This window comes from Rhipicephalus microplus, chromosome 10 (genome assembly GCF_043290135.1).
Source record: "Rhipicephalus microplus isolate Deutch F79 chromosome 10, USDA_Rmic, whole genome shotgun sequence".
Lineage (NCBI taxonomy): Eukaryota > Metazoa > Arthropoda > Arachnida > Ixodida > Ixodidae > Rhipicephalus > Rhipicephalus microplus.
The window spans coordinates 21,653,776-21,665,391 of record NC_134709.1 but is presented as its reverse complement, the minus strand read 5'-3'; the positions used below and the strand labels follow the sequence as shown (position 1 = coordinate 21,665,391).

Below are 11,616 nucleotides of genomic sequence, written 5' to 3'. Positions count from 1 at the left end.
AGTACTATATAAGAAGGGCAGGAGTTGCATCAAAGCTTTATTTCTCTAGATTGAGTATTATTTGCGGCGGCCACTTCCAAAGAGTAATATAGCGCGTCCGGCGAGATGTCGGGAAAGAAATAAGGAAGCATTTTCTCCTTCTTCGAAATTCTTTCGCACGATGCACGTGTGCCGTTATTTTTCGGAGCGTAAAAATGTTACGTCCCATAGGAACAGGCGACGGTTGTAAAATACCAGGTAGAATAAATGTCGCTTTGGTGGCGTTCCCTCTGCAAATAACTTCCAATAGCGGGAACCAGATGGAACCCTACTCATAGCGTCTTTCTCGTTGCCTCTACCTTACTGCGTAACTGACCAGCGCCACCCGCTCCAGTGTCCTTGACACACGTTCCGAATGTTCAGGGGGTGGGCAGCGGTCATTCGCCGTGTGCAGCCGCCGAGCCTGCCCCCTATTTAAAATAAATCGGCAACATTGAATCGGTCAAAATTTCGCGGTGACCGCCGTGGACATGATGCGTATTGGCTTGCTGGCCTTTTTATGGCCGGCTTGTTTCGTGAGTCAAAACTTCAAAAAAAAAAAGAACCTCTGTTTTGTCCAATTTCTTGATTATAATGCGTGGCACGCCTACTCGCTTGTTTGATTTACATTTTTCTGTCTCTCTCATCGTTTCATGTTCATATCCTGATTCTCAAATGTAGGGAAACCAATGGAAAGCTTTTTCTGTTAACCGCCCTGTCTTCTGCCTGTTTCTTTATCCTAATCCGTTGTCCAATGTTGAAAGCAGGTCAAACCGGAGCAGGCCGTTTGAAGACGTTCTTCTCGACCTCCCAGCCTAGATTCTGGCGCGCACCCGCGACCTATAGCGGCGCTGTTTTCCTTACTATAAATAAATGAGAAACCGATTTGTCATACGAGACAAACACTCAGCGCAGTGACTCCATTTGTTAAAAAAATTGTTCTTTTAGTGACGAAGCTCGTCTTAGGCTGTCACTTGTCAGGCGTAACCTAGAGAAGAGACGAGAAAGAAAAGAAGGCATTCTCGTCTCATTTTCTAGGTGGCATTACTCATCCACTACTCTCCAAAGTGCCGCTACTCTCCGATGGCTGCTGCGCGTGCTTTGCCTGAATGCGCGGGCAAGGAACGCCTCTGTGTCTTTGAATCGTCGCCGTACGTGTCGGATTTGCGGTGGGGCATGAACGAAGCAGAGCGGCAGGCGCGTCGAAGACGCTTCCGCTCGGCTTCCTTGGCTCGCGTCTCGTCGGTGTTACCCACGTGCCGCCTGCCTTCTTGAACGCGATCGGACGCAGGCACGTACGGACGGACAGAATAATAGACAGACAGACAGAGACGAACAGACGGATGGATGGACTGACGGATGGACATACAGACGGACGGACGGATGAACGGATGCTTCACCCCATTCATAGTCATTCACTTTGTGGGTATGCTGTGCTATTTTTTTACTCAAGTTTACGCCCAATTAGAACAAAAATTCTTAGAACGAATAGAAGAATGAAACCAAACAAAAATTCACCTAAGATTGCCTAATGCGAATTCTATTGCTGTTCAAGTCCCGACAATTTCGTGCAGTCTATTTCACATCAACCACCCGCAAACGGATTGTTACACGGCTATACTTTGCTAACGAGTGCGACTGCGAAGGCAGCGCGTGGGCCTGTTCTACAACAGGAACCACCCACAGGCCTCAATTCATCCAGTTCTCTATCGGTGGAGACCATAGAGTGTCGTACAATAACATTTAGAAGGGAATCTGGCACTAGTGTCTACGCGGGCTCTTCTGCGGCACCCCATGGTAATTATGGGAATTGTACAGGCTTCAGACCCGCTTCGGATGGATTACGTTTTTGAAATTCGCGACGCTTCTTTTCTGAGTGAAAAAGAAAGCGATAAAAATTTATAATTAATTGAAACTTGCTTCTTTTATTTGTACGCAAACTTTATTGCAAAAGGCTTTCGTGACGAGGCGGCAAAAGTGAAACCAGGGCAAAGTTAACCACCAGTTATATGTGCATTGCTCTGCCATTGCGTTCCGGATTTGGCATCATGATTTAATGTATTATTTTGTACAACACTTGCAAAGAAGTATGCTCCCTTTCTCTCGAAAGTAAGTATTATCTATTTATGGAAATAACAGTGCAGTTTTAAGTGGGGAACACTTAACGTTTCGTCTTCAATGCTAGGTGCGTTTGTCCAAGTGGTCTGCCCACAACGCACCTCTCATGTGTTGTGAAGACAAGTAGCGCAGCGTGATGGTGCGTCTACCTAGCTTCACCGTGGTTTTGCAGTAGACTTAAAACGTGTTTAGGCAAGACGCGCTCGTGAAAGAACGAACTCGACGCAATATCCTGCACTGGCACGACACGTTACATCTATGCGCAGCGGTGAGTGGACGACTTTTCGTTTAAACTGCCGAATACGACTCGTAAAGCTTCAAACTCTCAGGGAATTTCAGACTTGGTGGTTTTAAGTCTGCGTGAGCAACAATGACGCTGCTTCACTGCTTTTCACGGCACCCCTCTACTAGCGCGGCGCGAAGAACGAAACTGAAACTGTAGAAAAAAAAGTTCGTAGACAGTTCGCTAGCTAACCCTATCCAATCCGAAGCCTGTACTTCCCATTATTCCCATGGTGGCAGGCGATCCTGTCTAGGTATTGTATGGAACTTTATATTTGACACCCTCTCTGCATGCCTTGTCGTTTACGCCATCATCGACCGCACAACGGCGCGCACTACCGTGACGCCATGGGTGCCCGCCGCGGAACCTGTGTCATCTCCCCATTGTCGTTCTCTCAACACGAAAGTTTTTCATGCCGAGCTCCACCATGGCTACACTGATCTACTTTCTGTCACAGATATGACGTTGCAAAATATATACTAACCGATTGCGAATTCTACTCGCGCTCTTCTCGTGATCACCGTCTTTCATCCTCCGCTTCACTCCACGTTCACTCTTTTTCATCCTTGTTCCCCGTGTCGGTTACGCTGACACCTCTCAACACAGAAACGGCTGAGTCTGATCGTCCAAAAACGGCGTTTGTCACACCGGATGGCCTCTATGAATATACCGTGATGCCATTCGGACTCTGCAATGTGCCTGCCACATTCGAGCGAATGATGGACAGCATTTTACGAGGTCTCAAATGGAACATTTGCTTGTGCTATCTTGATGACGTTGTGGTTTTTTCACCCGATTTCACTTCGAATTTCACTCGTCTGCGTAAGATTCTACAGTGCCTTACAAACGCCAGGCTTCACCTTAACCCGAAGAAGTGTCACTTCGGGGCTAAACAACTCACCATACTTGGTCATGTCGTCTCGAAAGCCGGCATTCTTCCCGACCCTGACAAGCTTCGTGCTGTTGCCGAATTTCCTAAGCCGACTACTGTTAAAGAACTACGGAGCTTTGTGAGCCTGTGCTCCTATTTTCGTCGCTTTGTCCGGAACATTGCCTCCATCATCGCTCCACTCACCAAACTCCTTGCTGGCCCTGCAGATCTTTCGAATTGGACAGCAGCCTCTGATGAATCCTTCGCAACACTGCGCCAACTCCTTACCTCACCACCCGTACTGCGCCATTACGACCCTACTGCGCCAACCGAAGTACACACGGATGCAAGTGGCGTCGGCCTTGGTGCAGTACTCGCGCAACACAAGCCAGGTTTTACGGAGTATGTGGTCGCCTATGCCAGCCGCGCCCTCACTAAGGCAGAAGCCAACTATTCTGCTACAGAAAAAGAGTGCCTCGCGATTGTGTGGGCGTTAAACAATTTTCGCCCCTATTTGTACGGCCAAACTTTTGATGTGGTAACTGACCATCACGCACTCTGTTGGTTGGCTTCACTGAAAGATCCTTCCGGCGGCCGCGGACGTTGGGCACTACGCCTCTAGGAATTCGACATACGCGTCGTCTACCAATCGGGGCGAAAGCACTCTGACGCAGATGCGCCTTCACGATCACCCGTGAAATCTGATGATACGGATATATCAGCCCTGGACCTTCCCCTCTCCTCCGTCAGCGTCACAGACATGTCATCCGAACAGCGGAAAGACCCTTGGATTGTCTCGCTCTTGAATATGCTTTCTGATGCATCAACTTCCGGTTAACCGCGTGCTCTTTGCCGCCAAGCAACGCATTTCGCCATACGGGATGGCCTGTTATACCGTCGCAACTATCAAGTGGCGGGTCGTAAATGGCTGCTAGTCATACCGAGCCATATGCGGTCTGATATCTGCAAATACTTTCATGCTGAACCGCAACACGCACACGCCGGTGCGCTAGAGATGTATGAGCGGATTCGCCAACGTTACTACTGGCGGGGTATGTACACGTTTGTACGCAAACACATTCGCTCATGTTCCCAGTATCAGCAGCGCAAGACATTCCCTCATTCACCCGGTCAACGGCAGCTTTTGCCATGTACTGCACGCCCATTCGACCGTGTTGGCATTGACCTATACGGCCCGCTACCGTGCTCTGTTGGTGGTAATGGATGGGTGATTGTGGCTGCCGACCATCTGACAAGGTACGCCGAAACGGCAGCGCTCGTGACGTTGCAACCTTCATCTTGCACCGGTTTGTTCTTCGTCATGGTGCACCACTGGAGCTCCTGAGTGACAGAGGACGCGTATTTTTGTCCGAAGTTCTGCAGCAGCTCCTACATTCATGCCGTACGGTACACCGCACATCAACAGCCTACCACCCTCAGACGAACGGCCTAACGGAACGTTTCAACAGACCCCTCGGAGACATGCTCGCTATGTATATTGATTCCGACCACTCCAACTGGGACGTTGTTCTTCCTTTCGTGACGTACGCCTACAATACGGCGATTCAATCAACAACAGGCTTTTCTCCATTTCTTCTTTTATATGGTCGTGACCCATGCAACACACTCGACACAATTCTGCCATACAATCCTGATACCTCCGAGTTCAACCCAGTTTCTGAAATGGGCGAACATGCCGAAGAATGTCGTCAACTTGCATGGTCCTTCACAGCCGATAACCAAGCCCTCCAAAAAGATCCCCACGACCATGATCTTGTTCAGAATGCCTTCCCCGTCGGTTCTCTCGTGTGGCTCTGACTGCCTTTCCACTCTCCTGGACTGACTCCCAAGTTTGCATCGAAGTATACGGGCCCTTACCGCGTCATACAGCACCCTTCTTCTGTCACCTATGTGATTGAACCACTCAAGCCATCCATGGACAAACGCCGCCTTGGTCGTGAGACGGTCCACGTCAGTCGCCTCAAGCACTGTTACGACCCTCCTGTTCTCTCGTCACCTTGAGTCACCAGGATGGCTCGTCTTCGTCGCCGGGGCATTGTATAGTGGGGAATTCGCAAGGCAATGACTAGTGGGACCATCGCTGAGTGCAAAGCGCGAGCGGGAGCACGAGCTGTAGACGCTGGACTGCCCGAGCATTTGTTTCCGTACCGGCTGTCTGCCTATTACCTGGCGTCGCTATTGAACCCCCTTGCAAAGTGGTGAACATCTCCTTAAACACATTTAATGCAAAAAAGGCACCTGTGAGATTCGTGCTTTAACTCTTCATAATGTTACCTATATTTTGACACGATTATTTTAAAGTGGGCTGTCGTAGGTAAACGACTAAGAAATAGTATAAAAAATCATCAAAATCAAGTCAGGCCTCATGAAAGTGCATTCGAAAAGTGGGAAAGCATTGTCCCACTCACTCATGAAGCCACCATCTCGCAACAGCATCAACGGATATTTGGGAGGAAACGGCCGAAGCAAACGGCACACCCTAAGAGAACCCGACTTTTGGAGAAGAATGTTTTGCTTACCTGATTTCTACCACTAGAACGCCCTCTACATCTTCACCTCTTGTGAGCCTTCGTGGGGCTGTAGACGTCGAAACCGCCGGCTACTGCCACGGTTCCTGAATATGTGCCTACTGTACAAAAGCTTTGGGACGTAAAGCAAAATGCTTCCTCACATCATTCGTACTTACGCTGCGTGACAAACGTAGCTTTGTGTTCGGATGTATTCATCCGTCAATATATTGTGCAAATCGGCCAGAGCACTTGATGACTGGGAAGTAAAATTGTCGTTCTGCAACTTGGAGAAAAAGAGAAAATCATTCAAGAGTTATTCTTCACATACAGTTATACAGTTTCGTTCACACATTCTTTCTATCTGAACATCAAATTGAGAAAGTATAGTAACAATGTACTAGAATTCAACGTCATTGTAACAAATACCTAAAGTCTCTGAAAGCATGGTACAAAATTTTCCTCGAGATTACAAAGACTTCATTAAAGTATGAGTGAATTAGCGTGCACTAATAACAACTGATGCTGTAGTATCAATATGCGAAGTGTTTGAAAAATTGGTCGTGACAATTGTGGAACTTGTAGAAGACCTATAAGAGAAGAACCCTTTTTTTTATTTGTTGAACTGATCTTGAACCATGCATTCTCGGAAGTGCCGCAACCGAAATAAATTGCGGGGCAAGAAAGCGAACTGTCAAGAAGTATAATGACCCCACCGCCTTGACGATTTCGGTTGTCTCTAAAGCAGGTGTCACAGCTTGGAAAAACTCAGCGTCCCTTACGTCATGATCTATCCATGATGATGATGATGATGAAGATGATGACGATGATGATGAAACTTTATTGGGGTCCAGAGAAGACGCAGGGTATACGCCGTGTCACCCGGCCAGCCAAACTTGGTTCCAACTTCGTTTTGTTATGCATACCAGGTTATGGAAATCTTCCACTTTGTTTTTGATGCTGTACAGCAATTGAGCACTAAAAAAGTTACATCGGCTATACAGCTGCGCATGAGTCACGTTGATTGCACAACCTGACCGCGACTTTCACCGTGTACGTAGATCTGCCTATTCAAAGACAGTTTTATCATATTTAATTGGTGTGTTCATGTTGGAGGTAAATAGGCAATAATAGCCCCGAGGAGTTCAACATACTACCAGCAACGACAGGAAAAGTAATGAAAACACTAGAAGAAATGCAAAGAGGCAAAGCCACTGGTGAGAATAAGGTAACAACATATACCTGCTCAAAGGTGGCGGAGAAATTGTGTTATAAAAATTGGCCAGCTTGTATACGAAGTGCGTCTTGACGGGAAGAGTACCAGGATCTCCGAAGAACGCCAACATCTCCTTAATGGATAAGATAGGAGACGTCAAGGTATAAAAAAAATACAGGCTGATCATCTTACTGTTAATTTTCTGCAAACTATTTTCGAAAATACCAGCTAATAAAACCAGGCAACATTGGAGCTCAAGCGACCAAAGTACCAAGCAGAATTTCGTACAGGCTACTCCACGATATAGCATATTCATACTATTGATCAGGTGATGAAGAAATCGCTGAGTACAACCAACCCCTGTAAATTGCCTTCACAGATTACGTTAAAACGTTTGACTCGGTCGCAAAATGCGCAGTGATGCAGTCACTAAGAAATCAGGGTTACACCAGGGGTATTTTCGCTTCTTTCTTTCCCCACTTTTCCCCCTGATAGCGTTGCGTAGCAAATTAGTCTTTCGGGTATTCTCCCTGCCTATCATTCATTGCTCCCTCTTTCTCTGTTTTGTGGCCTATTCGTGCCATGATCGTCGCTCTAACGAAAGTGCAGTTTTTGAACTTGACTCGTGACCTTGCGAGTACGTGAGAATATAAACAAAAAAGGGTTGTTATCTAAGACCATGCAGGCATACTTTATGAGATGCCAGTGATATAAATTATGATGACGTGATAAATTCTAAAACAGGCGTAGTTGCTGCGGCTAACCTTTGGACAAGAAAATTACTCCTCGTAAAAACAGCAAGTCTGTTTTAGAGAAACGCTGGTTTCTGACAGACTCTCAGCTGGAAGAATTCTCATCACTTCAAGTCTCCATTTGTCTCTATACTAGAGCATTAGGTCCTTCACGTATGTCATTTAAGATGAAATTGTTCCAAGGACATTGGGGCGCAGAGAAGACGTAGTCTTGTGATTCGAAGAAAATGCGTGCCTATCGACAGAGGGTGGGATGGGACATTATTTAATCCTCTCTTCCCACTCCTCGCCGAAGGAAACTGCATGCAATAAAGGTTTATGGATTCATTCATATGTGTGTATCATGGTTGACTAGAGCAAGGCAGTTTACGCATTCACTTTTGAATAATTTTTCGTTTATTTCGATCCAGGAAGAGTGTCATTCAACGCGAAACATATTCCGTGTGATGAAGCCGTCGATTGGCTCATGGAAATTGTAGCTTTTTTTTTTTCACTCAGGAACAAGGGTGTGTCACTCGCCACAGTGGTTTTAAGATGCTCGACTGCTGATCCGCAGGTTGCAGAATCGAATCCCGCCAACGGCGGCTGCATTTTAGATGGAGGCTACAATGTTTGGGTCCTTTGCATTTGCATTTAAGAATTCTAACTGCTGAAAAATTTTCGCAGTCCACTACGGCTCTTCATAATCAGACGGTAGTTTTGGAACGCTGAACCCTTCCTAGTATCATTTGTGTAACGAAAGATTCCGGTAAATTGTGGTGGGCACATCTTTAAATGACAATCCCCAGAGAAAATGTGCCCCGGGTTTTCTACCTGGCCGGAGTTAATGATGTTTCTCAACACTCGAAGACCTTATTATCGAAAACACAGTGAATGGACTTGAAAAAGAGACAAATGCTTTAGGTTACAGGCCAGCAAGTAATAAAGTTTTAACGACGAGTGATACTTGAAGCGTCGCAAAGAAATACCGATGGAAGAAGTATACGGCGATCGTTGCTACAAAACACCCCACTTGTCTGATCCCTTGGTCGCTGCACACGCGAACGTTTTGGCTGAGATGACGTCACATGAAGAAATGTGAAAGGTTTTTCTACAAAATAAGGTGCCAATTGGCACATGCGTATTTGTCCACCATGCGTGGACTCTGCTGACCTAATTGCCAATGCAAACGCAGCTACTTTGTCCATCGTACGTATTAGGGAAATATAAACGAAACATAAATTGTGCACTACATTTTCCGAGGTGCGGTAATACACCGTTTTGCGAAAACTTATGTACGCGACGAATACCGCAGTCACAGGTCCCGTGAATTAGGAAGGCGATCGCCGGGCTTATTCCAAGGGCCGAATAATCGGCCCCCCAAACTGCACCACGAAAGCGAGGACAATTTAGAAGTGGTCCTATTTGGCGCGCCAGCGGACGCCGGCTGTGGACCAAAGAACAAGTCAGAGGTGAGAGTTGATAAACAAAAGAAAATTATATTTTCAACTACGGCAGATCGAACCGATACGAAAATATGCACACTTGACGATAGTTGAATACGATATGTCACCAATCAAACAACGCACTACACAGTACAATGAGCTACACTCGAAACAACGGGCACAAACAACAATACGCGCTACAATGCAATCACATGCATCGAACAACCAAGGCACTTAAAGACTAAAGAGTTTGAAAACTTATTCAGTCAAAGTCCCTGGAACAAAGTCTGAATGATACTCTTCCAAGAATCACTCACTTAAACTCCAGCGCTGTTGTTCCGCTGCCTCCGACGTTTCTCTTCCAGGAAACCTCTCGTCTTCAATTGGCCGCTCTCCAAGCACCAACTTTATTTTTAATCACAAAAACTTCGCCGGTTACACGTCGGCTTCCCATGCGTTGAGATTGCAGGACGCGTCTTCGCTTTCTGGCGGTAGTCTCCAGCTCCTCTGCTTGTAGCACGCGTCTTCACCCCTCAGGTGGAAATCCTCTTCATCTCCTGCTTTGTCGCTAAGGACATAACCTTCGCTGACGACACGGCGGAAACACCTTGCGCACTCTGGCGCATACTTTCTTCTTCTGTTCATCTTCTTTCTCCGCTGCTCGCTTAAATACCTATCGCGCTAGATTCCAGAAAATTCTCATCGTTTCGTCGGCGCGATGCACAGCCAAGGCTGGGGAAAGAGCGAGATGTGTCGAGGGCCATCCGCTACACGTGACGCAACTCTGCATCACCACGCCCCTTTCCTTCGAGAACCTTCCAGAGCTTTCTCGGCCGCCGATGTGAGGAGGATGGCCGGCGAGACTACGCTTCCGAGAGGGGAGAGACGGCGCGCCCGGGGAGCCTTTGTATGTTGTTTTCTCCTTTATCGTTAACTTGAGGTGCCTTTCTGCGCTTGGTATTGTTACTGTCGCTAGAATTCGACGGCGCGCGCTTTTTCGGAGCGCTCGTTTGTTACAACCGCTTTTCCACCGAAGCAGAAGAAAACAACCTTTTTTTTTTGTAGTTGTTTTCGTTTATGCACCTCTAAACGTTGCTTTCAAAGCTTCCATTTATGACTGGAGTGCCTCTAGACCCAAATAAAATTCCAAAAGTGACGCCGAGCGTGCCGTGGTGACCAAGGCGTGTTTAGGTGTAGGAAAACAGGTGCAAACGACCCCGCTTTCCTGAACAGACGCTGTAAAAAAAGCGTAGGCGGAAAGTAGTAAGACATATTTTATCTGTATGCCGAGTAAAAATGTTGACGACGAATAATCAAAGCGGATCCTCTGCCAAAAGAGCTCCGATAGTGTCGGAGCTCCTCCTAACCGAGCGAGGAACTCGAGAAATGATCTGCGCACGCGCTTTGATGGTTCCTCTTATCACCTTTGGCATCGTCACGTCGGGTGTCGCGGAGAGGTCATTCAAGATCGACTACAACAAGCACACCTTTCTGAAGGACGGCAAACCCTTTCGGTTTGTCGGTGGCTCGATGCACTACTTCCGAGTTCCCAGACCGTACTGGGATGACCGGCTCCACACGTTGCGCATGGGAGGACCGAACGTGGTAGACTTTTACATCGACTGGAGCGGCCACGAGCCCGAACCCGGACAGTACAACTTCGCCGACAACTACGACCTGGTCGCCTTCCTGGAGGCCGTCAAGAAGGCCGACCTCCTGGCGATCGTCAGGCCGGGACCCTACATATGCGGCGAGGTGGACAATGCGGGCTTACCTTACTGGCTGCTGCGCAAGCACCCGGACATGGAGTACCGAACGTTGCACGACGATGACTACATGATAGAAATGGGCAAGTGGTTCCACAAGTTGCTGCCGATGCTGGTTCCGTATCTCTACAGAAATGGCGGGCCCATCATAATGGTACAGGTCAGTGTCAGGACATGAGGTTTACTGAGCCAAAGTTTAGATGTGCAGAGTGGCCTAATCTCAGCTAGACGGGCCGACATCATGAAATGAAGTCCAGAAAGAACCGAGACATCAAAGAAGATAAAAAAAGTGGAAGAATGAGGGGTATTTTCTAGGAAAATATTTTTTGGCAAATAAGCTTTTCATTCTGAGAAATTTTTACGGATTTTTTGTTGTTTCCTGCAAGAAATATTGATTGCCTATTTTTTTTAATCCATTCTAGGCCCGTGTGCTAGGATTTGGGTGCACGTTAAAGAACCCCAGGTGGTCTAAATTTCCGGAGCCCCCCACTACGGCGTCTTTCATAATCATATAGTGGTTTCGGGACGTTAAACCTCACATATCAATCAATCTTTTTAATCTAGAATTAGATTAAAATTGTTCTTGAAGAGCACAGGGTGGCTATTAACACAATAAACAGCTGTTTGTCTAGAGTCCCCT

General features: G+C 47.1%; 1 pseudogene; it reads left to right on the top strand.

Moving 5' to 3' along the window:
- Window positions 1–10,617: 10,617 nt before the first annotated feature.
- On the top strand, window positions 10,618–11,154 carry LOC142774883 (beta-galactosidase pseudogene; annotated as a pseudogene).
- Window positions 11,155–11,616: the final 462 nt, after the last annotated feature.